The sequence below is a fragment of the Arachis stenosperma genome, chromosome 7, assembly GCF_014773155.1.
Source record: "Arachis stenosperma cultivar V10309 chromosome 7, arast.V10309.gnm1.PFL2, whole genome shotgun sequence".
Classification (NCBI taxonomy): Eukaryota; Viridiplantae; Streptophyta; class Magnoliopsida; order Fabales; family Fabaceae; genus Arachis; species Arachis stenosperma.
In genome coordinates, this window is record NC_080383.1 from 26802251 (window position 1) to 26812914 (window position 10664).

The 10664-nt window shown below is 43.6% G+C and overlaps 1 non-coding gene across 1 annotated transcript; it reads left to right on the forward strand.

The window, feature by feature from the left end:
• Nucleotides 1-618: 618 nt before the first annotated feature.
• LOC130943217 (small nucleolar RNA R71) lies at nucleotides 619-726 on the forward strand. The gene has a single exon (XR_009071745.1). It is a non-coding gene; the product is annotated as a small nucleolar RNA R71 (small nucleolar RNA).
• The last annotated feature ends 9938 nt before the right edge of the window (nucleotides 727-10664 follow it).

The following is a 10664-nucleotide window of genomic DNA, read 5'->3' on the forward strand; positions in this document are numbered from 1 at the left end:
ACTTTGAGTGGTTTTGATTAGATCAGAGACCATGGTTGCTAAGTCAGAGTGGTTCTGCTTAGAATTCTCTGTCTGTTGCTGAGAAGATGATGGAAAAGGCTTGCTATTGCTAAACCTGTTTCTTCCACCATTATTGTTGTTGAAACCTTGTTGAGGTCTCTGTTGATCCTTCCATGAGAAATTTGGATGATTTCTCCATGAAGAATTATAGGTGTTTCCATATGGTTCTCCTAGGTAATTCACCTCTTCCATTGAAGGGTTCTCAGGATCATAAGCTTCTTCTTCAGATGAAGCATCCTTAGTACTGCTTGGTGCATTTTGCATTCCAGACAGACTTTGAGAAATCAAATTGACTTGTTGAGTCAATATCTTGTTCTGAGCCAGAATGGCATTCAGAGTATCAATCTCAAGAACTCCTTTCTTCTGATTAGTCCCATTGTTCACAGGATTCCTTTCAGAAGTGTACATGAATTGTTTATTTGCAACCATTTCAATTAGTTCTTGAGCTTCTGTAGGCGTCTTCTTCAGATGAAGAGATCCTCCAGCAGAGCTATCCAAAGACATCTTGGATAGTTCAGAGAGACCATCATAGAAAATACCTATGATGCTCCATTCAGAAAGCATGTCAGAAGGACATTTTCTGATCAATTGTTTGTATCTTTCCCAAGCTTCATAGAGGGATTCTCCATCCTTCTGTCTGAAGGTTTGGACTTCCACTTTAAGCTTACTCAATTTTTGAGGTGGAAAGAACTTTGCCAAGAAGGCATTGACTAGCTTTTCCCATGAGTCCAGGCTTTCTTTAGGTTGTGAGTCCAACCATGTCCTAGCTCTGTCTCTTACAGCAAAAGGGAATAGCATAAGTCTGTAGACCTCAGGGTCAACCCCATTAGTCTTGACAGTGTCACAAATTTGCAAGAATTCAGCTAAGAACTGATGAGGATCTTCCAATGGAAGTCCATGGAACTTGCAATTCTGTTGTATTAGAGAAACTAATTGAGGCTTAAGCTCAAAGTTGTTTGCTCCAATGGTAGGGATAGAGATGCTTCTCCCATAGAAGTCGGGAGTAGGTGCAGTAAAGTCACCCAGCACCTTCCTTGCATTGTTTGCATTATTATTGTTTTCGGCTGCCATGTCTTCTTCTTTGAAGATTTCTGTTAGGTCCTCTACAGAGAGTTGTGCCTTAGCTTCTCTTAGCTTTCGCTTCAAGGTCCTCTCAGGTTCAGGGTCAGCTTCAACAAGAATGCCTTTGTCTTTGTTCCTGCTCATATGAAAGAGAAGAGAACAAGAAAATGTGGAATCCTCTATGTCACAGTATAGAGATTCCTTGAGGTGTCAAAGAAGAAGAAAATTAGAAGGAAGAGGTAGAAGAATTCGAACTTAATCAGATAGAGTTCGAATTGTGCATTGAGAAGGAGTGGTACTTCATAAATAGAAGGATGTGAGAAGAGAGGAAAAAATTTTCGAAAATTAATTAAAAAGATTTTAAAAATAATTTGAAAAACTTTAATTTGATTTTCGAAAATCAAGAGTGGGAAAGAAATTAAGTAATTTTTGAAAAAGATTTTAAAATTAGAAATAAAAAAGATATGATTTAAAACTGTTTTGAAAGAGATGTGATTAAAAAGATATGATTGAGAAGATATGATTTGAAAACAATTTTAAAAGGATTTGATTTTAAAAATTAATGACTTGCCTAACAAGAAAAGATGTGATTCAAACATTAAACCTTTCTCAACAGAAAAGGCAACATACTTGAAATGTTCAATCAAATCATTAATTGTTAGCAAGTATCTTTGAAAAAGGAAAGAAATTGATTTTGAAAACATTTGATTGAAAAGATATGATTTGAAAAAGATTTGATTTTGAAAAACTTTGAAGACTTGAAAAAAAAATTGATTTGAAAACAAAATCCTCCCCCTTGTGCCATCCTGGCGTTAAACGCCCAGAATGGTGCACATTCTGGTGTTTAACGCCCAATGCACTACCTTTTTGGGCGTTAAACGCCCAACCAGGCACCCTGGCTGGCGTTTAAACGCCAGTCTATCCTTTTTCACTGGGCGTTTTGAACGCCCAGCTTTTTCTGTATAATTCCTCTGCTGCATGTTCTGAATCTTCAGTTCCCTGTACTATTGACTTGAAAATAAAACCAAGATCGAATAAACAATGCATGCAAGACACCAAACTTAAAATTAGACACTAGACTCAAACAAGAAACATAAAATATTTTTGGTTTTTTATGATTTTGAAATTTTTTTGTGTTTTTTTCGAAAATTATATGGAAAATAAAAGTTTCAGAATTCTTAATTTGGATTCCAAGAATCATTGCTGTTCCGAGGGTTACCCGAAACTGTAGGTCGATCTCGGACGAGATCTTCTGTGCTGGTCGGAGCCATTGTGTCCGACTTGATGATGGTGGCTGGAGCCGCCGTGTCCGACTTGTTGGACTTGGTGATGGTGCTGATCCTTCGTCCCTGGAGGGTGGGGGGTACCTGCAAGGGACTCCGATGCTTAAGTTAGCAAGGGTATTAAACAGGTATTGAGTAGAATCAGAGTATGAGTTATACCTGGGTGCTCCAGTGTATTTATAATGGTGAGGAGTGACCTTTCTAGAGATAAGATAGTTATCTTATCTTATCTTATCTTTATCTTTGAGTGAGGTCATCTTTATCTTTAGGGAAACCGCCTTTATCTTTCTGGGCTTTGGCTGCCTTTAGATTGGGTTGTGTTCCTTTGTTTTGGGCCTGCTTTGGGCTCCTTTGGCGATTTGGCCGAGCTCTTTGAGAAGAGGTCGGGTATTTGGCCGAGCTCTTTGAGAAGAGGTCGGGTATTTGGCCGAGCTCTTTGAGAAGAGGTCGGATAGTCTGACCTGAAGAGATCGGTCGGCTTGTCGCTAAACATCCCGGGTCGGACAGCTTGACCCAGGGTATGAACAGTGCCCCTGCTTGAGTTCGATCTTTCCATGAGATCGTGCTTTTCAGAGCTTCGATCTCTTTGGAAGTCGTGCTCAAGCATCTGTCTGGCTTTGATTCTTCATTGCTTTGAAATCTTTTGCAGATTTTCTAGAGGTTTGGTACTTCACAGTCCGTCCTCTTTTGAGTAGTAGTGTGGGTTTTCTATCCTTTCCTTCTGGATCACGCCTTGCTTTTGTGTTGACAACCCTCTGCTTTGGTGAAGTTATCCTTGTGGCTTGATATCCGGACTCTTAGTGACTTGTCTGATGACTTTTTAGTGTTCTTTGTATAGAACCTTTTTAGTCTCGGATGACGTACGTAGCCCTGTTTGAGATTGTGCCTTCTTTGAGTGGAGTTGTATCCCTTTTAGCTAAGCACTTTTGAGCCTTAAGGTTTTTTCTTAACCTTTTGACTTGTTCTTTTTTGAGATTGTACTTGCGCCTCTTCTTAGCTGACGTCGACCTGTACGACTTTGCCCCTGCTTTGAGTTCGATCTTTCCGTGAGATCGTGCTCTCTTTGGGGGAAGTCGTACTCAAGCATCCTGACTTTGGTCGATCTTGAGTAGTTTTATCTTGTGCGAGTTTGGCATTGCCTTTTTTTTTTAGTTTGTTGAGAGGTCTTTTCAGCCTTCTTCCGACTTGTTTATCTTCACTGTTCGGGCTTTTTAGTCATAATCCAACAACTTTTTAGGTATAGTTCCTGATGGGAAACCTTTTATAGTCTGTTTGGATGACTTTTTAGCGCCGTTTTGATTTGTGCTTTTGCCTTTTACGTAGTGTCTTTTTTCAAGACTTCGTACCTTTTAGCAAAGCATTCCTGGCATTCCTCTGGCCGTTGCGAGATGTCTTTGCCCCCTTTGTGGATCTTTGTAGAGTGTCGGTATTTTGTTGTCCGACCTCTTTTGATTACTGCCGGTTTTGTTCACTTTCTGCTTGGTTGAGGTGGTCCTTGGGGCTAACTTGTCCGACGACTTTTTGTCGGTCCAAGCTGTAGCTTTTGTTGGTCCGACTTTTTCTTGTTGTTCCAAGCTGTAGCTTTGGGCCGACTTCTTCATGTCGGTCGCTTTTAAGTTATTTCTAGTAATCCTCTTTATTGGACCTCTGTCAGGTCTCTTTCAGGGATTACTTTTTATAACTTTTTGTTTATGGGACGACTTCTTTACGTCAGTCCCTTCTCCAAGTTATTTTTGTAATCCTCTTTCTTGGACCTTTGTCAGATCTCTTTCAGGGATTACTTTTATAACTTGTTCCTTGTAGGAGACCGACTTCTTTATGTCGATCTCTTCTAAGTTATTTCGTAACCCTCTTTCTTGGACCTTTGCCAGGTCTCTTTCAGGGATTACTTTTATAACTTATTTTTGTAGGAAACCGACTTCGTTAGGTCGATCTCTTCTAAGTTATAGCAATTCCTCTTTTATAGGGTTTCTCCAGACCTCTTTCCAGGGATTTGCTGATAACTTGGGTTGACTTGGTCCGACTTCTCAACGTCGGCCAATCTTTAAGTTACTATTTTAGCAATCCGTAAGACCTCGTCAGGTTCTTTTTTGGATCACTTTCGATAACTTCTTACATTATTCTGTGTTCATCTTTGCCGATTTTATCGTGATCGGGCGATGATTTTGGTGTTTCACCTTGCCGACCTGCCGTAGTCGGGCGTCTTGGTAGGAAACTTTTTAGGGAATCTGCAATCTTTTAAACAATAATATAAAGATAAGAGTGTGTACATGTTAGTACTTACCTTTCTAGGTCGGGCAATCTTTTTGGATCTCGGCCTGGCGCCCTTTTTAGATTGCAGGCATGCCATGACCTTGGTAGCTCTTGCCCTTCAAGTTCGGTCAGTCTGTAGCAACCTTTCCCCAGTTCTTCTAAACAACTTGGTATGGTCCTTTCCAGTTGGGTGCTAGCTTTCCTTCTCCAGGTCGAGTTGTTCCGATATCATTTCGGATTAGGATAAGGTTGTTGTTGGCAAAGCTTCGCTGTACTACCTTCTGATTGTATCTTGAGGCCATTCGACGTTTTAACGCCTCTTCCTTGATCGGGGCTCTCTCTCGGACTCTTGGAAGTAGGTCGAGTTCTTTCCTTTGGATTTGGGAGTTGACCTCTTCATTGTAGAAGATCATTCTTGGGGGATCCTTCTTCGATCTCTACTGGGATCATTGCCTCCATTTCGTAAATCAATCGGAAGGGTGATTCCCCCGTGGTGAAGTGTGGAGTTGTCCGATATGCCCATAGGACTTGTGGGAGCTCTTCAGCCCAAGCTCCCTTTGTGTCCTTTAGTCTCCGTTTTAACCTAGCTAGTATGACTTTGTTGGCAGATTCTGCTTGTCCATTGGCTTGTGGGTGTTCTACGGATGTGAATTGGTGCTTTATTTTCAAGTTAGCCACTCTTTTCTTGAAACCTGTGTCCGTGAATTGAGTGTCATTGTTTGTGGTGATGGAGTAAGAAACCCCAAACCTTGTAATAATGTTCTTGTACAAGAATTTCTGACTTCTTTGAGCAGTGGCATTTAGCTAGGGGCTCTGCCTCAATCCATTTTGTGAAGTAATCCACTCCTACAATGAGGAACTTGACTTGTCCCGATCCTTGGAGAAATAGTCCGAGGAGGTCGAGTCCCCTTTTTGCGAACGGCCAAGGTGATGTTACACTGATGAGCTCCTCTGGTGGGGCAATGTGGAAGTTGGCATGCTTTTTGATGTAAAGCTTTGACTTTGTATTTGGGTTTTTGCTCTGTTGTTGCCTCCAAAGGGTGCCCTTGGACTTTTGTGTGAGTCCTGGGGTTTCCCTTTTACTGCCACGTCTGTCACTTTATGTTTTACTGTTATTGTCCGAGTGGTTTCCTTATTTGCCCGAGTTGTTTGGTAGTAATTCCATAGTCGACCTATGTCTTTGAGATGTCTACTAAGATCCCGGACAGCGTGTCTGATTAGCTGGATTTCATAGTTTAAATGCGCGTTACTGTGGCTGACCCTGAGTACGTCCCTTATACCGCCTTCGAGACCGATTTGTTGTGGTCTTGTAATGTAGCTCGGATGAGGCTTCTGTTATTGCCCCTTGGTTGGCTAGTTTTGAAAATGCATCAGCTCGGGCATTCTGCTCTCAAGGTATGTGTCGGACCTCATATCCCCGAATTGTCCGAGCTGTTGGTGCTGGCTGGTTTTGAAAATGCATAAGCTCGGGCATTCTATGTGTCGGACCTCATTTTTCTCCGATTTGTCCGAGTTGTTGGTGCTGGCTGCATTAGCTCGGGCATTCTATGTGTCAGACTTCATTTTCCCCGATTTGTCCGAGCTATTTTCTGTTTTTGTCCAGAGTCCCCCGAATTGTCCGAGATGTTCTCTGGTTTTGTCCAAGGTCTCCCGAATTATCCGAGCTGTCCTCTGTAGGATTCTTCCAGCTAAGTTTGTTTTCTGCAGGATGCCCTTTATTGGCTGGTTGGTTGGAACTCTGATAGTGTGAGCTTGAAAGTATGGGTGGAGTCGTCGAGAGGTGAGTATGAGGGTGTAGGCGAACTTTTTCTATCTGTTGATAGGTTAGTTCGGTCCCTTGTAAAGCTTTGCTGATGAAGTAGACGGGTTGTTTCTCACTTTCGTCTTCTCTGACTAGTGCTGAGGCTATTGCCTGACTTCCCACTGCAAGGTATAATGAGTTCTTCACTTTCCCGTGGTCTGGAAAGGATGGGTGGTTGCCCCAAGAATTTTGAAATCTCGGAAGGCTTGTTCGTACTCCGTTGTCCTTTTCAACTCGTCCGACCTCCTTGGTGTGAGGTGGACGTTCAACTCGTCCGACCTTTTTGGTGTGAGGTAGATGTTTAACTCGTTCGACCTCTTTGGTATGAGGTGGACCTTCAACTCGTCCGACCTCTTGGTTGTGAGGTGGACCTTCAACTTGTCCGACCTCTTTGGTGTGAGGTGGAGCTTAAACTCGCCCGACATCTTCGGTGTGAGGTGGACCTTCAACTTGTCCGACCTCTTTGGTGTGAGGTGGACCTTCAACTTGTCCGACCTCTTTGTTGTGAGGTGGACCTTAACTCGCCCGACCTCTTCCGTGTGAGGTGGACCTTCAACTCGTCCGACCTCTTTGGTGTGAGGTGGACCTTCAACTCGCCCGATTCTTTGTTATGAGGTGGGCCTTCAATTCGTCCGACCTCTTTCTCCTTTTTGCTTTTGATTGGGCGAGGTGGTGGGATCTTCTCCGATTGATCTTCTCTTTTCTTGGCCTCTTTATCCTTGTCCCGTGGTGGGTTAGGAGAATTCGGTTTTTTAGCTTTCTCCTAGTCGAGAGTTCTCTTCCATGTTGATGTATTTCTGTTCCCGTTCCTGTACCTCGTTCAGAGATGTTGGGTGCTTCTTGGATATTGAGTGGCTGAGAGGTCCTTCTCTTAGGCCATTGATGAGTCCCATGATGGCCGCTTTTGTTGGAAGACTTTATATGTCAAGGCATGCGTTGTTGAATCTTTCCATGTAGCTGTGAAGGCTTTTCTGATCTCCTTGTTTAATTCCCAGCAAGCTTGAAGTGTGTTTGGCTTTATCCTTCTGGATGGAGAACCTGGCGAGGAATCTTCTTAACAAGGTCGTCAAACTTGTGATGGATCTTGGAGACAAACTGTCGAAGCACCATATTGCTGTCTTCGTTAGAGTAGTCGGGAAGACTTTGCATCGAATGGCGTTCGATGTGTCGGTGAGGTACATTCTTCTGAAATTACTGAGATGATGGCTTGGATCCAATGTGCCGTCGTACGGGATCATGTCGGGAGCCTTGAAGTCCTTTGGGACTTTAGCTTTCATGATATCTTTGGTGAATGGGTCTTGATCTTTGTAGGGGCTGTCTTCGTGACCGGATCGAGTTGTTTTGGCCTTGAGATCTGCTTCGAGTTTTAGGAGCTTGTCCTTTAACTCGTGGCATCACCTAACTTCCCTTCGTAGGTCTCTCTCAGCTTCTTGTTGATGTTCCACCTTTTTTCGAGTTGCTTTAAGCGATCTTGAAGTGCCTCCATAGCCTCCTCTTTTGGCGAATTCTCGCCTTTGGTGGGTTGAAGAGTATCTTTTGGTGTAGTATCCGCGTCTTTGTGCGGTGTTCTATCCTCTAGATCTGAATCATGGTCGTTGTCATGGTTGTCTGCCATGGTGATGGGATGACTTCCAGGTTCCCCGGCAACGGCGCCAATGTTCCGAGGGTTACCTGAAACTGTAGGTCGATCTCGGACGAGATCTTCTGTGCTGGTCGGAGCCATTGTGTCCGACTTGATGATGGTGGCTGGAGCCGCCGTGTCCGACTTGTTGGACTTGGTGATGGTGCTGATCCTTCGTCCCCGGAGGGTGGGGGGTACCTGCAAGGGACTCCGATGCTTAAGTTAGCAAGGGTATTAAACAGGTATTGAGTAGAATCAGAGTATGAGTTATACCTGGGTGCTCCAGTGTATTTATAATGGTGAGGAGTGACCTTTCTAGAGATAAGATAGTTATCTTATCTTATCTTATCTTTATCTTTGAGTGAGGTCATCTTTATCTTTAGGGAAACCGCCTTTATCTTTCTGGGCTTTGGCTGCCTTTAGATTGGGTTGTGTTCCTTCGTTTTGGGCCTGCTTTGGGCTCCTTTGGCGATTTGGCCGAGCTCTTTGAGAAGAGGTCGGGTATTTGGCCGAGCTCTTTGAGAAGAGGTCGGGTATTTGGCCGAGCTCTTTGAGAAGAGGTCGGATAGTCTGACCTGAAGAGGTCGGTCGGCTTGTCGCTAAACATCCCGGGTCGGACAGCTTGACCCAGGGTATGAACAATTGCAATGCTAGTCTAAGACTCCGGTCCAGGAATTAGACATGGCTTCACAGCCAGCCAAGCTTTCAAAGAAAGCTCCGGTCCAAAACACTAGACATGGCCAATGGCCAACCAAGCCTTAGCAGATCATTGCTCCAATAGCAAGATTGATAGAGATCAATAAGCTCTTGTGATAATCAGTTGAAACCTCGGTCCAATAAGATTAGACATGGCTTCTCAGCCAGCCAGATTTCAACAGGTCATCATGAAACTCTAGAATTCCTTCTTAAGAATTCTGAAAAGTACCTAATCTAAGCAACAAGATGAACCGTCAGTTGTCCATACACGAAACAATCCCCGGCAACGGCGCCAAAAACTTGGTGCACGAAATTGTGATCATCAATGGCGCCATCAACATGGTACGCTCATTGCAATCTCAACTCTTTATCACAACTCCGCACAACTAACCAGCAAGTGCACTGGGTCGTCCAAGTAATAAACCTTACACGAGTAAGGGTCGATCCCACGGAGATTGTTGGTATGAAGCAAGCTATGGTCACCTTGTAAATCTTAGTCAGGCAGACTCAAATGGGTATGGGTGATATACGAATAAAACATAAAGATAAAGATAGAGATACTTATGTAATTCATTGGTAGGAATTTCAGATAAGCGAATGGAGATGCTTGGTCCCTTCCGTCTCTCTGCTTTCCTACTGTCTTCATCCAATCCTTCTTACTCCTTTCCATGGCAAGCTTATGCAAGGGTTTCACCATTGTCAGTGGCTACCTCCCATCCTCTCAGTGGAAATGTTCAACGCACCCTGTCACGGCACGGCTATCCATCTGTCGGTTCTCGATCAGGCCGGAATAGAATCCAGTGATTCTTTTGCGTCTGTCACTAACGCCCCGCCTTCAGGAGTTTGAAGCACGTCACAGTCATTCAATCATTGAATCCTACTCAGAATACCACAGACAAGCTTAGACCTTCCAAATTCTCTTGAATGCTGCCATCAAATCTTGCCTATACCACGAAGACTCTGATCTCACGGAATGGCTGGCTCGTTTGTCAGGCGAGCACTCGGTTGTCAGGCGATCAACCATGCATCGTGTATCAGGAATCCAAGAGATATTCACCCAATCTAAGGTAGAACGGAGGTGGTTGTCAGTCACACGTTCATAGGTGAGAATGATGATGAGTGTCACGGATCATCACATTCATCAAGTTGAAGAACAAGTGATATCTTGGACAAAGAACAAGCGAATTGAATAGAAGAACAATAGTAATTGCATTAATACTCGAGGTACAGCAGAGCTCCACACCTTAATCTATGGTGTGTAGAAACTCCACCGTTGAATACACATAAGAACAAGGTCTAGGCATGGCCGTGAGGCCAGCCCCATGATCTAAGATAGCATAAGACTAAAGATAGCTACCCCGATGAAAATACAATAGTAAAAGGTCCTATTTATAGGGAACTAGTAGCCTAAGAATTACAGAGATGAGTAAATGACATAAAAATTCACTTCCGGGCCCACTTGGTGTGTGCTTGGGCTGAGCAATGAAGCATTTTCGTGTAGAGACTCTTCTTGGAGTTAAACGCCAGCTTTTGTGCCAGTTTGGGCGTTTAACTCCCACTTTGGTGCCAGTTCCGGCGTTTAACGCTGGAAAATCTGAAGGTGATTTTGAACGCCGGTTTGGGCCATCGAATCTTGGGCAAAGTATGGACTATCATATATTGCTGGAAAGCCCAGGATGTCTACTTTCCAACGCCGTTGAGAGCGCGCCAATTGGGCTTCTGTAGCTCCAGAAAATCCACTTCGAGTGCAGAGAGGTCAGAATCCAACAGCATCTGCAGTCCTTTTCAGTCTCTGAATCAGATTTTTGCTCAGGTCCATCAATTTCAGCCAGAAAATACCTGAAATCACAGAAAAACACACAAACTCATAGTAAAGTCCAGAAAAGTG